Raw genomic sequence first — 6782 nt, forward strand, 5'->3', positions numbered from 1 at the left:
AAAAACTATGAAAAGCCATCAGGGTCCTATGCAGAAAACAAATAATGGCCACAAAACCACGTGTGCATGAAAACCACTTTTATTAACACTTTTTTTTTTTTTTTTCTTAAGCCATATTGTAACTTTTTAAGCTCTGGTGTGGACTATGCAGTCCACCAGCAATAGTTTTCTTTCCTACAGGCTTTTTGTAAAACATGGGAGTTTTCTTTTTCACTCCTATCATTTCTTCACTCCTTTTTGGAATCTGTTCATTTAGTCAAAAGATAGAAGGGAAAATAATAATAATGTTTTAAAGCTCCATGATGCCCCAAACAGGCCTCTTACTGAAAATTAACAGCAGTCATACTAAGCCCTGTTTGACATCTGCTTAACTTCGTGCCCTGTCCCAAACAGTGCCTACTAGTGGAGGCTTAGGAAAAACAAGTGAAAATAGAGCAATTACCTATTTATCTCGAGCTGAGCTTCATGTAATAGAGGTTGCAATTAATACGTTCCTTAATAGATACCGAGTGATAATGAATCCTTAAATTTATCTAGTTCCTTTTCTTTCAGCTTCATAAAGTCACATGCAAAGGTATTTATTCTGTAAACAATCATTAGTTGATGATTGAATTATTCGATTCAAAATAGAATATATTTAATGATATAAAATTAACAACATAAAATGTATAGATGATCTATAAACATACACTAACAAAATATCACTCCCTTCTGTAGGAGCTGGCACACCCTCTGCTTGTATTCTGAAAATAATCACTGCTTGCTAACCTTTGATCAGTTACTTCCTGGCAAACCCACCACAGCCGACCCATTGACCAGCCAGAGCCAAGGATGAACTGTGGAAACGTGCTGTTAATCATTTCTGAACACCTTGATCCTCTGAGTAGGATTCAGGTCAGCAGGTAGTTTAACTGCGGTCGGGTCAAGGTGGGATTAGAATTGTACTCTTGCCACAAGAAAAAAAAAATCATTAATGGCTCATAGCAAACTGACCACAGCTGCAGTGGAAATAGCTGAGTGATAAATAAGGTTTCACACATCTTTTTAATGGAGCTGTATTTGACATACATAACATTGAAATATTATGGCTGTTATTTTGCGTGTAATGTTAATGAGAAGAGGCATTCAAAAGAAAAGCAGTTTGATATCCTCGGATACAACTGGTTTTAAGCATTTCATTTTTAAAATATCTGAATGTATGGATTTCTTTTTTTTTTTTTTTCTGTGAAAGAGCACATTTGTCTCTTTCATATATTATAAGCAACGTCCAGTACAATTACATCACTAATTGTGCATCTTTTAAAAATAACTTCATCAAGTTTATATTAACAACGTGGATTTCTGTACATTAGACGTCTTCAATTTTTTTTCAAAAGCTGTGAAAGTTGCATTAAAATTACATAAACCACTGCTGCTTACTGGAGACCTTGCACCACTATGTTAAAGAGCCAGTATCTGTACATGTATAATAGAAACTAATCTTGTGGGTTCAAATTCAAGACCTCAGGTCAATTTGTAACTTCTCTCAGTTAAAATTGCTTAAATATGTTCTGTAAATTTAGCCAGCCCCCAGCTGTGAACTGGAATTCAGGTGGATATCTGCAATTTTTGGCCTCAGTTTTCGGTTGAGCTATTTCCATTTACATCTTTTGCAAGCATTTTACACCTTAACCTACCCTAAAAGCCACAAAGCACAAACAGATCGGTTATTTCTGAACTGAGCTCAAGATACACTCCAATGTAATGTGTTTGCTTTCTGCCCCTCTGCTGCACTCACCCCACAGATGAGGCACAGCAATAACCATTTAACACCGTACCTTAACAAATAACAGAGCCAGAAAGGCTCAAGCCAAGCTCATTTTCTGATGCATCGTCTCTCCTGATACTGTTTCTGCCTGTTGCTCACCATCTGTGTATTCAAAATCTCTTCGGAACTTGAGGGCAACTTCCGATCAGTCAAGGGAAAAGCAACAAAACCCATTGTTTGTTTTTGTGTGGTGAGAATTCGTAACCAAGAGGGCACACTCACACGCCAAAGGTGTGAAAGAATTTGGAAGAGTAGCAGCCGTAACAACTGATGCCTTCCCCTAATGTTTAGAAATTAACATAAACACAGAACTTTCCATTTATTTGATGTTTGTCCCATCTCTTCAAATATTCACGTTATTTTTTCTGCCAGCTTTCATTAAGTAACCTGTAGCACTGAATTCTAAGCTTGCACTGTTGAAATCAAAAGACTGTCACCACCTCTTTTAAGAAATTAACCCGTTAAGACAGATTTTTTAAGGGGAAAGCTTCAGCGAGCCCTAAGTTTTGTCTTTTCTGGCTTTCCAAGTGCCATGAAGGCACAGCATTTTTGCAGTTCAAGTGTATCTTAGTAAAGGTTTAGACTATATGATTTGTAACCATACAAATCACATCAATTTGTCAGGAATCTGGCTCTACAAAGTGCTCTGCAAAACACTGAAGGAATCCAGTCCTGTGTGTTCATTCCTGAGTAAACCATATGCTGAAATTTGGAATTCCGTCCTCAAGGTGTCCTGCTCGGAGCTGTGGGTTAAGAGGCTGAACTCTGGATTGAGTGACTCTGCCTGGACAGAAGCAAGCAATAACTCGGTGAGGAAAGCGTGGATAGCTCGTAGGGTGCTTTTACATCTCCTGACATTAGGAGACAACAAACAAATGTTACGCTGTATTTGAATCTTTGTTGGTTTTGTGTTGTTTTTAAGCAGTGATAACAGTGTCTGGTTGTGGGCTGGCAAGGAAGGATTTTCAGACCTCCATCCCTGCAGCAGCACTTCGCAGCAAAGCTTTCCAGCAGACTGAGGCCCGGATCCTGATCTCCAAAGCACATAAACACCCAATTCCCAGTCTCGGGAGAGGAGCTGGTTGAGGTCTCCGTTCCCGGGACACCCAGAAGGACCACAGCTGTACACTGTGCTCTTAGGTGCTCAGCTTGCCGAGGGGCTCCAGAGGATGCTGCGTACGCAGAGCCTGCACGATGTGGTCATGAGATGAAGCTCACTGGGACAGCTCTGAGCCTACCCACACACAGCTCCAGGCACCTCGAGAACCCTAAAGGTCAGGGGCTGCAGAGATCAGGGGCAGCTGCTGAGCAGCAGCTCCTTGCATCGTGGTTTTAGATGCATGGGGTGAATTCCTGCTTTGCCTCACCGTAGTGGCTAATGCCCTTCTCTTACACTACACAAAAAGCTGATTCTTTGCAGGCAAGCAGATCTCCCACAGCTTCTGCAGCTACAGCTCAGACCTCTAATTTCTGAAAATTGCATCCATCATCCCTTACACGTTGCCACCTTTGGCTCGGCTCCCCTAGGGAGGGTTTGGCTTTTTTAAAGTTAGAGTGAAAAAATCTGGGGGCAGTTGACTGAATCTGGAAATCTCACAGATTTGCACAGAGGGAAAACAGCCACCAACCTTTTGGGGAGGAGAGAGAGACCGGGCTGCTAAAGCAGGGTGCCACATGCAAGCACTTTGAAGGCGCGTGGTCCTTCTGACACTGAAGAAGGCTGACAGTGATAGCTTAACTATTTCTCCTTCCCCCTCATTTAATTTTATGCTTATTTAAGCATGGCAATCTAAATAGGCATGGATGCTCTAAACCCCAGTGTTTCGCTCTGCCTGCAGTATCTAAAGAAGGTGTGAAATTACAAAATGTAAGCTTTCACGCTTCAGCCTTAACTGATTACACGCAGTCATAAGTCAAGAAACAGCATCTAGATACACTCTGGCAAAACTAAACACGCTCTCTGATCTTTTAAGAGTTTGGAGAGGTTTGTTGTTTTTTTTTTTTTTTTTTAAAAAAAAACTATAAACTGAGAGAAGTCTAAACAATCTCCCCAGCCCAGCCCCAGCATTTTGGCTTTGATTCTCCAGAGCACGGTGATTCTGATGTAGGAAACCGGAGGAGATGCTTTTGCATACAAAATTTCCCCTCCCTGCTAAAGTTCCTGTCCTGCTGGCACAGATTAGAGACCAAAGCAGGAGCAGGAAGAAAACATGACAGTCTCTTTATATATATTGCATCATTGATAGCGTTACTTAAAACATCCTTTACGTTTCTTTAAAATAATCCCAGAGAATAGCTGTAAATCTGAAATGGACAACAAAAACTGAGTGCTTCCTAAACTATAGCAACAATAATAACAACAACAATAACAACAGTAACAATAAAAATAAATAAATTAGTAAAAGGAGACCTTGTAACTTCTTACGGCAACTTGTCAGTGAATATGAAGAGTAAGTGCCCACAATGATTCCTTAGGTGCTTAAAGAAAAAAAAGCAAAAGCTATTTTTTAATAGCTGATACATTTTTAAGGCGGATAAATTACAACACAGACTATTTAATACAAGGACAAAACAATTAGAGCTCAACTAAAGAAGATGCCCCATCTTGTCACATACTGTGACTTGAAGTAGGAGTGCAGATTTTGTGCATTGCAAACAATTAAAAAAATGGATTTCTGTTTTAAGGCAAATTCCAGCCTTTTGCAGCAACTGAAAGTGAGGTTTTTGTTTATTTTTAAACAACGGGCTGCAGTACACGGGTAGCTGCCCCTAGCCCTTCCAGCAGGTTATACACAAGTAGCTACCGCTTACGAGCTGCCATCCACTGCCAACTTGCAAAAGAAGAATCTCAGCCAGTTATTACTGCACAATTATAGGTTCAGAAGTCCCCTCACAAGCATAAAGAAAAGGAGCATCCTCCATTAAAAACTCTCAGCTTATTTATTTATTTATTAATCTGTGAAATAGAAATGGACATCTATGCTGCATTTCAGACTTCAGGCAGGTTTGGAGCAGAGAATCTAAAATATCCAGAGCAGATTAACCTGCTGCATATCTAGCTTACTCCTACCAGAGCAGGTTTCTAAAGTTCACTTCAGATGAGAACATAAATCAGTGAATGATTATCCATGAACGGCTGCCTGTCCATAAGGGTAAATACCAATTAATTTATAGCCTGAACGTAATGGTTTGATTGTAAATTTTGTCCTGTTCTTTGTACCTGTGGATGTTATTTATTTATTTATTTAATATTAAATATTTTTTTAAATATTTTTTTAAAACACAATTCAGTGCTTAACCAAAAAGAAACAAGACCATAAAGATCAAATAGATACACAAAACACATGGCCATTGAGGAGCATACCTGCTAGATCACTGTTTTACAAGGGCTGGTTAACTAGCCGTGATGCAATTAGGTATGGAAATTATTTTCAGAAGTGTAATTAGCAGCTAGCAACACACTTGCTAGTTTTTTTTTGATAGGCATGACTGGCAGGTTAGCACCACTGTGAGGAAATACTTTTTCAGATCCAACAACAGGATGATTTTTTTTTGTAGGATGGGGAATTGTACATTGCCAGAACTGGTGAAATGAGTTTCTTATATGGCACCGACTGCAATGAAGAAATAAGTGGGGAGAGTGCAAGCAGCCACCCTACGAGCACCTTGTCTGCAGGTATTTAATGCCCCCGTTCCCAACGCTGCCCCTAAAGGCAGGATCAGGCCCTGCGATCCAGGAAAGAACAGTTTCTGGAAGGACACAGAGCAGACACAGACCGCTTTTTCAGGCAGCCTCCCAGCATCTGCACTTCAACGCGCTGCTTTGCTTTCTAAGATCACCGAAAACTCTCTCGTGACCGAAGTCATAACTTGAATTTCCTTACTCCATATCCTGTTTACTAAATTCACTGGTAAATTCCTCTCGCCGTGCTAACCATTCGCTGCCATCACATGGTTTCTTCTCCACCCTAGAACAAATCGGCCCTTCCACTGATCCCTTTGTACACATATCGTCAAGATTTGTTCCACTCCAACACCAAAGCGGAGCACCGGCCTCGCAGCCTGGAAGCGAGATATCAGCAAAATAACCCGATGCAGTTGTTATGCTACGTGGCTTCCCCTCTTTCCGTCCTCCTCCATCCCTAAGTTTCTCTAAGTTCCTGCCAAAAGTTAACTTTACAGGAGGGTGATTCCTTCTCAAAGGGAAGACGGGCCTGCTGCTATTGTCCTGGCTCAGCAAGCAAGGAACAAAATGAGGAGCAACTACAGAAAGAGACATTTGTAGGGCTTTCTCCAGAACAGAAACAGAGTGAATGCGCAGCTGCCCTCGTGGTAGCAGCAGACCTAAGCCCCAGCTCTTCATTTGGCAGGAAGAAAATAGGAAGAAAATATTTTCTTTTGTCTAGACCCCTCTGCCAGATTGAAGAACACCAATGATACGATAAAGCAGCCACCTTGAGGAGTGGATACAGATTGAATCCACTGTATTTTACTTTTAAAAAGCATCCAGCTTTTTAATACTCCTGATCCAGCCTACACAGATTTTTCTAGGTTCATATCACCCTTGATCCTTTATTATTAGAGATGTAATGAAGCTTGATCCTGAGCTGAGCACATTCAAAGGGAAAGAATCCACTGAAAGAAGGATTTAATGTTGGGGTCCTAAAACTTCTACCACGCTAACAGATTTTGGGATTAAAAAAAAAAAAAGCCATGAATTTTGTTGTCAGAATTTTGTTGTTACAGAGCACTGTACACTCAAATACAGGAGGCTGTTATACAACCGAGCATCTGGGCAGATTAACTCCGATGAAACAAAATCTCTGGGAAAAAAAAAAAAAAAAGAAAAGCTTATTTAATAGAACGAGGATGATGGCAGAGCAAACTACTGGATTTGTGTAACTGAATCACGCTGGATGTCAGGAAGCACTGTTTCACCAAAAAAAAAAAAAAAACCACAAATCAAACATATTTT

The 6782-nt window shown here is 40.4% G+C and overlaps 1 long non-coding RNA gene across 1 annotated transcript; it reads left to right on the forward strand.

Annotated features, from left to right (window-relative positions):
- Positions 1 to 2027: 2027 nt before the first annotated feature.
- Positions 2028 to 5503, forward strand: LOC140001838 (uncharacterized). Its single transcript, XR_011807409.1, has 3 exons — positions 2028 to 2616; positions 2730 to 3081; positions 5366 to 5503. It is a non-coding gene; the product is annotated as an uncharacterized lncRNA (long non-coding RNA).
- The last annotated feature ends 1279 nt before the right edge of the window (positions 5504 to 6782 follow it).

Source organism: Anas platyrhynchos, chromosome 2, assembly GCF_047663525.1.
Source record: "Anas platyrhynchos isolate ZD024472 breed Pekin duck chromosome 2, IASCAAS_PekinDuck_T2T, whole genome shotgun sequence".
NCBI classification, from domain to species: domain Eukaryota; kingdom Metazoa; phylum Chordata; class Aves; order Anseriformes; family Anatidae; genus Anas; species Anas platyrhynchos.